The sequence below is a fragment of the Geospiza fortis genome, unplaced genomic scaffold, assembly GCF_000277835.1.
Source record: "Geospiza fortis unplaced genomic scaffold, GeoFor_1.0 scaffold271, whole genome shotgun sequence".
In the NCBI taxonomy this organism is placed as follows: Eukaryota; Metazoa; Chordata; class Aves; order Passeriformes; family Thraupidae; genus Geospiza; species Geospiza fortis.
In genome coordinates, this window is record NW_005054405.1 from 1,564,890 (window position 1) to 1,579,415 (window position 14,526).

General features: G+C 36.0%; 1 protein-coding gene across 2 annotated transcripts in view; it reads left to right on the forward strand.

Annotated features, from left to right (window-relative positions):
- Nucleotides 1-14,526, forward strand: part of NRXN1 (neurexin 1) — a 671,624-nt gene that overhangs the window by 227,262 nt on the left and 429,836 nt on the right. The window lies entirely within an intron of this gene.

The following is a 14,526-nucleotide window of genomic DNA, read 5'->3' on the forward strand; positions in this document are numbered from 1 at the left end:
CCAATGGAGGTAACTAAAGCTTTATGTATAGAGGGAGAGGAATTTGGTGTGAGTGTTTTGATTTTGGAACTTGCTTCATTTGTTTAATGCAGAGCTTTGAGTGTCTTTAGCCTCTAGGCATGACACGTTCTTTACTCATTTTCAATTGATCTACCTTCTGTGACTGAAGAGGGAAGATCAGAATTTTAGTCTGTAGAGTAATGCTCGAGCATAAGAAAACAGAATTCAAACTGCAAAGCAACCTTTCACTTGCTGTTTCAGGACTTCTTAGTCCTTAGGCTTTCTGAGAAAATGCAGTAATAGATTTCTATAGGCAATTTGGTAAATAGCTTCACTCATCTTGAGAGGAGGTGTGAGGTGTAAGTGCTCTTTTTTATTTAGCATTATAATGAGACAGGAGATGAATCAGGTCAAGGTGACCCCCTCTCTGTACCAGAGCAGGTTTATCATGCTGTCTTGGAACATGGCTGGAAATAGTATTATGCAACTTACTGAGAAAATATTCCATACAGCACCTTTGGAAACAAAATCTAACCTTCAGTTTGGAGCAGGATGTCCAGGGTGCTTTGTGATCTCAGACATGTTAAAAAAAAATCCTTGGTTTCCCAGTAGAAATTTCAACATTGGAGATCTGAACTGAAAATTCCTGCCTCTATGCATTTTGCAAGAAAGTGGTCAACAACAAAAATGGCTAAAGAATTGCAGTGTCTTCTTTTAAATTATCTGTTTTGTGTTTGTGAGAGCCACACTACACAGTCAACTTGAAGCTGTTGACTAAAGTTTTGTGGTTAGGGCACCAGAGATGGCAGAGATCAGTTTTCTCAGTGGTAATACCTGACACCTATTGTTTCCCTTTCATCCCATAGCTGGAGGTCTGCAGTGATCTCCACTACACTTGTGATACATTTAATGTATTTGACATATTTATCCAGTAATGAAGCTGAAGGATTTGATAAAGTAAATAATTGATCCAGTGTTCAGTGATGTTTGCACATATAATTAACATTATTCCTCCTTTTGTTGGTATGCAACATCCAGGAGCTGTTACTGTAGCTGCTTTTTGTAACTGATCAAAACTCTTTTGGTACTTGTAAGAGTGGCTGGGTATGCTCTTTACTTTTCAAATTCAGCTGGAAGAAACATAACAATGCTCTAAATATTGCTTTCATATTGTTGTTAGTGTAAATACACTGAAGTTCATATACACATAGGATGGAAAACTGTTCCTGATTCCTTCCAAACAAATGGCAAATATAGAAAAAAATATTTGTCATCTTAGTTGACATGAATTTTTATTTTTCAGTATATGAAAGTGGTTTTTTTTTTTTTTTAAGAATATGCCTGCTGCAAATGCAAGAGTCCATGAATGAACTGAAGGATGAGTCAGCTATAATTTTTTGACAGTTAAGGTTACAGAAAAGTCCATCACTGGCATCTTGTAATGATGTGAAGCTATAAAGGACACTGTGCTTCTTTTCTCTATTCAGTTCTGATTAGCTTCCTCACATCAGACTTTGCAGTGTGTGGTACTCTCATATTCAGGAGCAATAGTGTGGTTGTTACAGGCTGCTTCTGGGATTCTTAGCTAGGTCAGACAGATTAATCCTTCATGCAGATGGGAAAATGTCCCTTTTGGATCCCACGTTTAGATTGCTGATATAATGGTTCCTCTAAATTATGGAATGACTGTAGTTGTCAAACATTTCCTAACTGCTTTATGTCAGCTGTCATCAAAAAGCTCAATTTTCATTTTCCTGTTTAGTGTAGGCTTTGTCTTTCTGGAGTTAACTCTCAAAAAGCATTCAACTTCGCTGATGAGTGTAAGCTTTCAAGGTTTATAACATGCTCAAAGAATTATAATTAAAGTTTTAGGAACCTTAATTTTAGCACTATGTTTACCTAAACCCCACAAATATCTAAATATAGGAGGCTACTGTGCTTGCATTACACTTCATTTGCTAGGGAGGGGATTAGTCAAAAAAGCAGATGTAGAATATATTTGTCTGACAGCTGAGATGATGCAGAAGCTGTCACTTTCTCAACTATCCTTCTGTTCTAAAGGTTTTGATTTGGTTCTTAGAAAAACTTTTGGATTTGTTTTTCTTGACTACTTGACTGTTTTCTGTGAATTAGAATTACTTGTGCTGAGGAGGTAGGAGGTGTACAGGATTACAAAGTACAGTTTCAAACAAGAGGTTTTTAGTAGAATTTCTTGTATATAGGTGCTCAGGAATGTGAGACAATTGAGAAAACAAAGTGAAACATCAACAGAAACTTCCCCAAAAATAACAAATTCAAAATAACCTGGCATAGATTTTGTTGGCTTTTTCCCTGTAGAAATGAGATTTAAAACAAACCATTTCTCCTCCTTTCCCCCAATATTCTCCTTGTTCTATCCATAAGTTCTCTTTGATTTCAATCTGAGTTTACTCATTCTCCAGGCCTGCTTTCAGAAAACATCCCTTAGATTTCTCCTTCTAGGGAATTCTTTTAGTGTGTGTTTTTAGATGTGCTGCTTTTCTTCTTTCTGTTTTAAACAAATTTTATTTTTAATTGCTTCTAAGAATAAAATCGATTGAACATTCAAATCCCAATATGTCATTCAAATTGTTCATTATACTTTTAAAATTCTGTTGGTTCTTGGCACAACTCAAATGCTCCTTTAGGTACTTTAAACTGAGAAGCCCTGACCTTTTTTACCCTGTATTCAATTAACATCAAATGAATGTTGCTGTAATAAAAATAATATTTGTATTTCATATATTATTTCATTGCAAGCACAGAAAAAAAAAATCCAAAGAACCATGTTCTCCTGAATTGAGATGCTGAAAAACTGGTCTGCGTTTATATTATTAATATTTTATGGATAATCTTGACCAATTTTAGTAGTCATAAATAATGTGAAAGGAAATGGCTGTCCAGGAACAAGACTTGTGCTAAGAGAATTTCCCCCAAACTGAATCCATTTAGTGTTAGTTTTGGACTTCTGCTTGCCTCCTTGTTGCTCAGAATGTGGTGTTCAACTAGAATCAATGTCAAAACTGTTTTCCTGCTCAGTGCTAAATAAAACTAAATAAATCTCCAGTCCTACAAACCTGCATGCATTTAGCATTACTTCTAAAGTTCACAGACATAAAATTTCTCTTGTGCAGGACATTTTCCGTGGCACCCAGAACTGGTAATCTCAAGCAGATTGTGTTAGTCTTTATCTCCCATATGTCCACATTTGACTCCAAATATTTTTTCCATGCAGAACATATATCTGGATAGCATTTGAGGAACTCCTCACATCTGAGGATGCACTATGTGTATGTTATTCAAACTGATCCTGAAGTACTCGAGGTGTGACTCTGAGGTGGCTTGGTCAGCTGTGTGTTTGCGCAGTAAATCAGTGCTCTGTTGAATTGATTTCACTGTATCTTTGTGTCAGTTCAGTGGGCTCAGTGCTTCAAAGTCCAAGGACAAAACAAGGTACAGTTCTACCAAAACTACCAAATCTTTTGGTTATAAACCTAATCTTCCAAGCTGTGCCGCCTGTAACAAAGCTGTAGCTGTACCACAACAAAGACAATGGTGACAGTAGTGGTGTTGCCACCCTTTTGAGAGCTGCCGAAGGTTATTCTGTTCCTTTACCCCCTTGCCTTGTGGAGTATCTGTAAATTCACTTTAAATTCAGAGCATTCAGATAAAACTGAATTAGGGAATGTTGGATTAAGCACTAACACACTTGCACTTAAGAGGAAAGAGATACAATAAGTAGCAGGCAGTTGATAAGCCAGTTGGAACATTTAGAAGAAAGTGTGAGAATTAAAATTTTGAGGCTGCAATGAGATTGTAAGAGATGTATTGTTGTAGTTCAGTTTGAAGGGGTAAGATTTGCCCTGATGGATAGAAAAAGCCAGATGGATGGATTATTTCTTTATGAAGACTTTGTTCTGGGAAACTGAAGGATCTTCCCAGGAAAATCATTCTGCCATCATTTTCTCTGGCAATAGTACCACCAGAAAGTGAGTCCTGAACAAAGTGTATTTGAGAATCTGAATTCTGTATTTTGAGTCCAATCTTCTTTCTCGTTATCTGTAACTAGTATGCAACATTTTTGTTTGTGTGGTGGTTAATACACTTTTAAATATAATGTTGTTTATTTATTTAAATCTCTTAAAAATAATAGTAATTTTCAACCAGTAATGTAAAGAATTTTCTTGACTTCTGCATGGTCTAATATTGTGGTCACTTCCATATGCAAAAGATTTAATTTTTTTTTCTTTCCCAAAACCTTTTGCCTCAGTTGACTTTGATCTGTCACCAACTGGAGAATTTATAAATTATTAAGATGCATCTTGCTCTGGTTACCTCTATAAACAAGAACTCTGTTGTACTATAGCATAAGTGTCTTCTGGAAACTTTTCAATATGTACAACAACAGGACAGTTTTCTAATCACATCTTCTCTGAAATAAGATCATTTTGTCCAGCATCTCTTCTGTGGGGGTTATTAATTTGTTTGGGGTTTCCCTTAGATCTAATAATCCGTTTAATATAACAGACTTGCTGAAAAGCAGTTTTCCAAGACATTTTAGGATTAAAAATATCCATTTCCTAGGATGAGGAATATAGCATTTTAAAGACTGTCTGCTGGCTTTCGTTGACATGGTCATATTTTTAAAGACTGTGTCTGCTGGCTTTCGTTGACATGGTCAAGATCATCCTGATTATACCTGTGTTGCAGACAAACTGATAAATGCCATATTAATGAAGCCCAAATAGATGCAGTTTAAGCATTTACTTCCTCATGTTAGGGAAAATGATGCAGAAACCTATTTAAAATATAAATAGATGTTTCTCTGAGGCAGTCAGCATTGGTTTCTCAGGGAAGTATATATTTTCCTGTGCTCCATGATGACAATTTCTGAAAGTCAAGTAAAATGGAAGGCTGAGGTGTTGAGCTTTGTTTATCCAGCAATGTAAGAAGGCCTTAAAGCTTTGCTGTGACATTGGCAGAAGAGCAAAACCTGCAGTAAGTCCTTTGTCTGAGGTGGGAAATAAGGCCAGAGTGGTGCCAATTCTGCAGGTTAGAGTGTGTGCACCACTGCCAGAGTCACTTTGCTAGCCAAGGAAAGGCATATTGGATAGATCAAAAACTCCTCAGTGCAAACATTATCTTACTATTTTTACAGAACCTCACTCTGACTTTGACCTTCTGGTAGTGCCAGAAGGTAATGATGGTGGCAAAATAAATGTTTTGGAGATTAAGTATTTTATTTCTGCATGCAGAGCTGGACCTAGTCTAAAAATAAAAAGCTTTGCATAATGCTTAAGACAGAAATTTAAACTTACAAACCCCCTTATGCCTTAGAGATTTATCTAAAGTTCTGTTTTCCATATGTGTGGACAGGGGTACAGAAGATCAACATATGAGTCAGTGTGAGGATTAAGGTCAAGATAAAGAATTAGAACTTTCAGGTCTGTCCCAAGTCTCATAAAGCTGCGTGTGCATTTTCAAGTATAGAATTTCATTATGTTCTAAATACTATTTCCCCTAAACGTCTGAGATGCAACTTTGAACAAGGGAGAGGGGAGAATGTTTAGAGGATCCATCCTTTTGCAAGAGGAAGAACAATATGTTTTGTGGTGATGGTTTTGGGGTGTCCAGATTGTCTTCATTTTAATATATTAAAATTGAATAAAATGACTTAAGTTTAAGGAATTACAAAATAAAGGAAAGAAAAAGCCAAGAGAAAACGAAATCCCAACTGAAAAAGACAGCCAAATTTACATTACTTCGGTATTTCAATACGTCTCTGTTCCTCATCCTATTATATGTTGTAAATAATCTGTGATGTTCTAAGGGTTTGAGACCTTCTAAAATTGCCTTAAAATGGTTCTTTGACTTCATCTTCTATGCTTTTTAAACAATGAGTATCATCAAGTGAATGCTGGAAAAATCAGTCAAACGTATTAGGGTGGTTTACTGTAAATGTAACTAGATAACTAAGTTACCCACCTAACTAACCCAAACAAAAATTGTGAGTAAAATCTGTGCCTAATTTTAGGTATGTATGGGTTTGGTGGTGAGTATGGCATGTGTTGTTCCATGACTGCTGGTGCAGTTAGAGGTGATACCAGCATTTCAACATTTATTGAAACATGTGTGGGCGGGTTTATTAAAGAATTCAAATCTAAAAGAAGTCTGGAGTCATGGTTATCTCATTTTTTATGGAAGGCTAAGGGCCTCCTGTCTGTTCTAGGAGTTAGTTACTATGTTTATTACTCATATTAGTTTAAAATTTTGCATTGCTTGTGTTTGGCTCTGTGGGAAGTTAACTCCTGACAAAATGAAGTTCTGAAAGGAGAGGGCACATGGAGGACAACCTGTATCATGGGTGCAGTAACTGCGACTAAATTTTTATTTGGGACTACATCAGGACTGTTCTGCCAGCAAATATTCACATTGGGCTTTGTTTCTCCAAATACTTTAACTGGCATGTCACTACTGTATTTAGCTGTACTGTGTAAGTGTGCATTGAAAAAAATCTATTGTGGATCCCTCCAGAGTGGCTCTTTGTGCAAATTAGTGGATTTTTGTTTGCTGGAAAAGACCATTTTTGGAACGCAGAATAGAAGTGCCTTATGAATAGAAAAGGAGTTTTTTCCAAAGCAGTGGGAAGTTCTGACATCAGCAGGGACATTTTAAAAAGCTCTGTTTCTAACATGTTAGAATGTTAGTAATGTTAAAATGCTGAAACAACGTTAAAAAATGTAGAGTACAAGAGCTTAAAATTATAAAATTTTCCCCATTCTTTTTGGCTGTTCATTCATGCTGTAGGTTCTATGCAACTATTTCACATGAGGAAAATTTTTATATTGTAATAATATTTAAAGTTCAGTGAAGATGTATATTTTCAAACAGGATAAACACTATTTGCTGTAATTTTCCAACTTTCTCTAAATTCTTTCTTTTAATTAGCTTATTGTTAGTATTTTGGAGTTCTTTGAGGGGTATTTTGTGGGGTTTTCCTGTCCCTTTTTATTTTTATGGTTGCTGCCTGCCTTCTGCTCTGAAACCACTCTCTACTTAGGAAAACTCATGCTTGAAGTCTGATGCAAATTTGATAGCTCTCTACAGCTATTCTAATTCTGACATCCTCTGTCTGCCTAAGAAAAAAAATCACAATTTCTGGGTTTGTACTGCCTTGTTGGGTATACTGCTTCTTTTTGTTTCACATTAATTTTTAATCATGTTTCTCTTCTCCACACAATCTTCAGCTTGCTGATTTGTCTTCTCACTTTTTCTGTTACTGTTCTGCTGTCAGATATTTATTTTGGATATGAAAAATATATGCTCTCAGGAAAGATGTGATTCTTAATGGCCGTATTTAGTATCCGTTGCAATCTGACTCCTGGGAAATGTCTGGAAAACTTTTTCCTAGACATCTGTGAGTTCTGAGTCCTCTTCTGAGTGACTTGGGAGAGCAGCATTGAAGGATAGCAGATTAATAAATCTCATGTTGCCAAGACTAGCAGAAAAGCTGATGTGTTAATATGTAAGGAACCATTTCAATGTTCAAGGAAAAAAAACCCAAAACAACACAAATAATACTAAGTTTTGCCAACACTGCAATGGAGTTGTCTTTGTAAAGATGTTTGTCAACTACTGACCTAGTTACTGATGGTCAGGAGGATTTTGTTCTCATCAACACAGATATAATTTTGAGAGAAGAGTCACTGACACAGAGTTTAGAGAAAAGAGCTATAGTTTTTAGTGAGGAGAGAGACACTAAATTCTGTGTGTTTTGGAGTTGGAAGATATGTGTACTTCATCTGGAGAGGCTATATGAATTAATGTGGAAGTGGGGAGGATGTATTTCTCAATGCATCCATCTTTCTCTTTTGAAAAGGTCATGTCTTGACATTATGCCTCTTCTGCCATTTGTATGCATAGAATGATAACACACTGAAATGCTGCTTTGCTAAAGAACATTCTGTACTTTGAGTTATCACATGGCAATTTATAGTGTATTTTTTAATTCATAAACATGTTTTCAGGCAAGTGACAACAGTGGAGAATGCTTTTTAATATACGTTTTCTTGATTCTCTAAGTATTATCTGAAAAAAGGAAAACTCCAGCAAAGTGTAGGGAGAAATTAGGAGTGCAAGTATTGAAAAATATTTCTTTTTACAGCTGCTATGAGCGGTTCTGTGGTCTGTGAAAGGCCCCTGTCAGTCTTTCGTTTATCAAAGTAGCTGTGTATCTTTGATCTCTGCTTCATAATAGTCTTTTAGGTACAGATGAATGCAAGTCACTGCTGAATTCAACAGTGAACCAATTGGGCATTGTTTGGAGGCTCAGGAAGATGGGAAAAGATGGTTCCTGATTTTTATGTTTTTGTGCAGTATTGCGCCATGCTGACAAGAATCAGTTGGATGCCCACATTTTAAGTCTTTTCCATCACCTGGAGCAATAAATAGAACATGGATGCAAGTTGGTTTATATTAAATATAGATTTTTTTTTTAAACTGCCTACTAAAAATTTAATGAATTTGAATCAGCTTTGGTTTAATATTTAAAAGGCATCACTTGAAAATATAATGTAGGGAGGAGCAATTCATACTGATGAGAAAAATAAACTGGTCTTGTAAGCAAACCCCTGAAATGTTGCACCCTGACAGCTCAGAATCTTTACTGTCCACGAGCATGTAAGGGTTTGCTAAATTGAGATTTAACACTTAGCTCCAGGAGCACGTGGTACTTGAGATTTATGTCAACCTCAGTGACCCAACCAGCCAGGCTGTCTTTAATCCTTCTCCATTCCCAGCACTATGAAAATGACTGCTGACTCTTGAATTCCTTGGTGGTATTTACAGCTCTAGCCTGAACAGCTACAGTGCTCTGTAAATGTTCTGCTTGTGGACAAAGAGCTGTCTGCAAGCACTTAATTTGTGCTGCCAGTTTCATGGTTTAGGTTTTCTAAATTAAGTGATATGGCTTGACCTTCAAAGATTTTACTAATGATTACAGTTAATTTATCTCACTTTCCCTCCAAATCCTTCAATAATTTAGCTTTTCCTAAAAGGATGTTTCTTTTTATCAATAATATCCATGTATTTAACGTCCTCTACTAACTTTGTCCAGTCCTGGAATTGTACTTTAACAGACCTTTGCAATCATAAGAACATTGAATGTATCAAAAGTGAAAGAGTTCATGTTCTAATGATCTTGGGAATTATAAGGTCCAGCCTGCCAGTTTTTTGTCCAGGGTATTTGAGGCGTGACACAAATTAATAAATAAATAACAAATTTCTGTATATAATGCAATGAATACATTATATACAGAAATCTGCTATTTATCTGATGTTTAGAAATCACTATTTATAAACAAGCAAACAAGCAATATCTATTTCAGATAGAAACTGAGAGAGGGTCTGAAGAAAAACTTTGACTACAAACCAGAAAAATATTTTTTGGGGGGAGAAAAGCATGAATTTTTGCATGCTAAAGTTCTGTTGTAATTGGTATTTATCATGTTTTAATTTTCTTGATTTCTGTTTCATTTCAGTGAAATACAGAGGTGCTAATTCAGAAGAACCATTTGGCTTCTGTTTAAGACACTGGAGTTCTGCTGTTGTAGATTTACCCTAGGCTTTGCTAGCTTTTAGTCAAACCTGATGAAGGAGTTCAGTATCCAAACAAAACTGTGCAAGCCTTTGAGAGAGGCAAAGTGATTTTTTGGGGTTGTTTGTTTGGGTTTTGTTTTTTCAGATTTTTTGTTGTTGTTGTTTGGTTTGGGGTTTTTTTAAGTAGCAAAATGTCTAAGTAAATTATTTAATCAGGTCACAGTTGTACTCTATAGATTTCACTCATTCACTCACTCTCATCAACTTTTCCATCAAAACATTGGAGTGGTCTGGCCTGGAGTTCTGGTGCTCAGCGCAAAGCCAAGGCTGTGCTGGGTATGAGGCACTCACTGCATCTCTTGGGCTCTCTTTGCTGACAGTGACAAACCATGTTTTGGTCTGCTGCCTTGTCCTCATATTCATAAGTCAGCAGTTGTTATGGTGGTTACTTTGCTTCAGATTTTTGCTTACTTCAGGCTCTGTAGCTCTCAGACAATGAGCAGCAACCCCTGCCTGTTTTCTGTTGGGAAGTTGTGTGTGCCATATGTCTCTCCATGTTCCACTGGCAGGAAAATGAGCTGGTGTGATGGACTGCAAGTGTGCTGCCTGTTGTCAGATTGGGGTGTCTGTGTTGTGTCCTGTCAGAGCACTTGCCTCGACAGAAACAGCTTTTTCTCAGTTTTGCATCTGGGGATGATGTTCTGGGAGTGGCTTCCCTGAAAAAGTGTTCTTTGTTTACCAGAAACACAATTCTTTTAACCCTGAGAGTTCTGCTGCTGCTTTCTCGCATACATATTTGTTATTCATTCATAAATCTTATTCCAAGATCTATTACAAAGCTATTAAATGTATATGTATATGTGAAATCCAAACTTGCTATCCTGAAATCTGCAAGCCAGCAGTTTCTGTTCACAAGGGTGGCATCTGGAGGTGTCATGGAGATGCTGGAAGATGACTTAGATTCTAAAAAGTTGTGTTTGGCTTTTTTTTTTTCCCTGCTCCTGAGTGCTTACACAGGTTTTAGATCCTAGTTCTGACACATTTATGTGTCATCTTGTTATGTTCTTTGTCCATGCATTTGCCTGAAATTAAGAAACTCAGCAAACTTTCACCCTCCTGCTCTGGATGGTCTGACTCAATGGGCTTTGCAGGAGGAACTGGCTGATCATAGAGCAGTGACAGTCACTTCTTACAAAGCATGGCCAGGAGCTGTGGTGGCGTGTTCAGAATGTGGGAGGAAGGGTTTGGTTCTTTGGGAAAATAAAATTTCCATTCTACCTTCTTGGGTGAGTAGTCAGCACCAGCTTACTGGGAATTCTCTGCCTGTCTGCCTCGCTGGAGTTGTGCTGCTGTGTGAAATTGATTTGTTCTGATGATAGAACAGTGCTCTGATATTCAGGCAATGCTATGCTAATATAACAGTGCTAGAAAAAGCATAACTAATGGCCAAAACCATGAGGACTGAGGTTCTGGACTGCTCCTGTCTTTTGCCTGGTGATGTTCATGTAAGTATTGAGCTTCAATGCTCACACCCTTGTAAGTATTTGCATACAGAGACCATTTATCAAAACAATTCCACATGCTGCAATACAATATTAGTATTCAATATAAATAATAACCAGTGTTGAAATAAAATTATCTTCCCATGCTTAGTTGACATAAGTATATAAATATACTTCTTCCCACAATACCTAGCTGTGATTGAAAATCCTTTTGCAATTTCTCTAGTATGAGTGAAGAAAAAGTATTTACTGTCATTCTTGTGGCCCACATCTTTTTGTTAAGCACCACACAGATGTCAGGTATTTATTTCTGTGCACTATAATTTCTATTCATGTCAGCACTTAGAAGATAGTTCTGCCTTGCACTCCTCCTGTTGCAGAGTTTTGGACATTTCAACAGCTGGTATAATCTAGTCAGAATGGTAATCTAGGCTGGTATGATCTCATAAAGTTCTCTCTGAAATAAAAAGTATCTTTAAGGTTTGCACATTGACTCTAATTGAGTCAATATAGAAATCAAGTGTTTAAAATGCTGACTAATTTAAGTAAGCATGAAAATTGAGCTTTGCCTACCTTCTATCATCAGGCTAAATAAGGTTAAATACAAAGATTATTTTCTTTTTTTCTTGGGGGTTTGTTTCTGAAATCACGAAGAAGCTAAGTTTTAAACACATTTTTGAAACAAAATCACGATTTACTTTATACAAATTAAACAAGTCTGCATATGTATTTTAATGCTAATTTCTTTTCCCCAGACAACACTATGCTAAATTTGAAAATAGTTTCAGCTGGCCTGAGATCACTTTAGATGAGTGCATCAACACCTTTGGTCATGTTAAATGAATGCTTTAACTACTTTTATTCTTGAGTTACTTTTGTTCGTGCTGCTGTGAACTAGAACAAGAATATTAATACTGCATGTCCCCACTTGCCCCTGGTTATTTAATTTTTACTATGGAAGGGTAAGTGTGCCAAGCAGAATCACTGTATTTCTGCCAAGTAAATGGCCCAACAAAGAATTACAAAGCCTGGAGTAAATGGGGCCTCAAATTAAATGCAGCAAAGTGATGTGGGCCCAGTAAATCACAATAGTGGGACAGTGTAAGAAATGTTCCTCATCTCAGAATTATATAGACAGGGCTAGGGAGGATTGTGATGTCAACAACAGACAGGAAACCCACGTTTCAGTGGGAACATTTCTGAATGATAGGTGAACATGGAAGCTAAGATATCAACATTTTATGTATATAATATTTTTACATATCTTTTTGTATCTTGAAAATGTGTGATTTCTCTGCTTCAAGCTCCAATTTTGTAATGGTCCCTTCTAGTAGGTTTTTCAACTCTCCTTTATTCACTGTAGGCAATTCAGGTTCATTTGAAGTATGAAACAGTCACAGTTTGTGTTTAGTCCTCCTAAGAAAAAGCATTCAGAGACTGTAACTTACAACCCTCCAAAAAACCTCTAGGACAAAATAAACTTCTCAAGCTGGTTTGGTCTATTCCTTTCTGACCACTATTTCTGGAGCCAAAGAGGGAGGATCACATACAGCATTTGTAAATTATCGCCATTCCAACATTTTTATTTTCTGTAGTCTGAAGCGTAGGAATCTTGTGTGTCAGGCAAATCAGGATTGTGCCAATTGAAATTGGTCTGATGTCTTTTCTGCTATGTGGTGTTTTATTTAATGTGAGCAAGAGCTTCAGCCTTTTGACTGGTATTGATAGAGAATAGGGTCATTTTTCTGAAAGAAAAATGTGTTTTTAACAGCTTTAGCCTTGTCTGTTGAAAGGTGTTAAAGGGTGAAAGAATGCTATAGGAGAAAAACAAAGTACATTTGTGGATGATAGGTTTCTTATATTGAAATAATGACATGGAATTTCTGTTCCAATCTTGATCAAGAGATCAAATTTTTTTTTTCTCTTATACTAATTTTCTCTTTCTCACCCTATAAAATAAATACTGAGGAAAGTTTTCAGAGTGTAAAGAAGAATTTTTTTCTTTTTGCCTGTTTTTGGTAGATTTTTTTTAAGCTGTAAGAGGTTTCTTTCAGGCCTCTACTTTTAAGTGTCAAACACTCAAATGCATAGAAAGCAAATCTGGGAGTTTTTCAGGCTTCCCAGGATCAAAGCAACTTTTTTCTTTTCCAAAAATTATAATTCATTCCTGCTAATGTCACAAGAACAATGACAGAATGCTAGTAGATTCCCATGGAGTTCATGTCAACATTTTAGAGTATTGTTTACTTATTGCCTTTTTATATTGACATTTTTGAATGGACAAAACAGCACAAGTACATATTTTTCTGTAAGCATTATCCTGAGCTCTCTGTGTTCCCACTGTTTATGCAGAAAATACCATTTTGTGTTGAAACCTTTTGATTCTAAGTATTTAAAGCTAGAGGATCTTTGAGAGACCACTGAAGTTGTGCTAGAGGTAATTCCTGCAGTGGTTTTATGGTCACTTCTTGGCTGGACCACTGCACCTGAAATTCATATCAGATGCCTTTCATTCATATAGCTTAAGGGAAGAATGAAGGAACTCATGATACATCTGAGTGTTGTATTTTTTTTAATTAAAAAACTTTGACTAGAACTTCCAGAATGAAAGTTTTTTGAGGCTTTTAATCAAGGTATCAGTTAAAGTATCACCAAACTTGAAATATGGTAATTCTGCTCTGCATAGCAAGTAAAAGCAATTTTTTGTTCCCTGTAGACCAACTTGAAATACAGAGTCTGTGATTTTAAAGACACTTTTCATTTTTTGTTTAGTTTTACAATTTACAAAATTAAGTAATTTTACAAGGAAACCACTATTTAGGAAAGTGTAGTTTTGGAATGAGGAAGGCATACAAATTAGTAGATTTTTTCAATTTTTAAGTTACCTGTATGGAATTAAAATATGCTCTGTTGTAGGGAAGCCCATTTACAGAGAAAACTGTTTAAAAACAAATAGAATTTCTCAAGTGTGGAGCCTTCAGAACATGGGGGCAATGGCTTGTGTCTTCTTTGTTTGATATCAATATGTTGTATATCATACTGAGAATGAAAGAAAAAAGGAAGAAAAAAATAGAAATTGTAATTTCAAGTGAAATTACCAGACTTGTGAAAAATACATAAATGTAAAATACATAAGTATAGGTGTGCACTTGGTGCTGTGGATTTTTTTTAACTGAAATTAAGATTTTAGGTCATTCTTTCCTTCAGTAAGAACAGTATTCATTTTAGTACCTATGGGTTTTTTTCACTTTTTTGGAGAATATTACTCTTTCTGTGGTATCCCAGGTTTCCTGATTTGAGAAATATGAGCACTCTTGATAAAGTATATTTTATTTTTTCTTATTTCATTTGACGTGTTATAGTTACTTTACAAAGTCTTAAAGCTCCTGTGAGAACAATACTAGTCCTT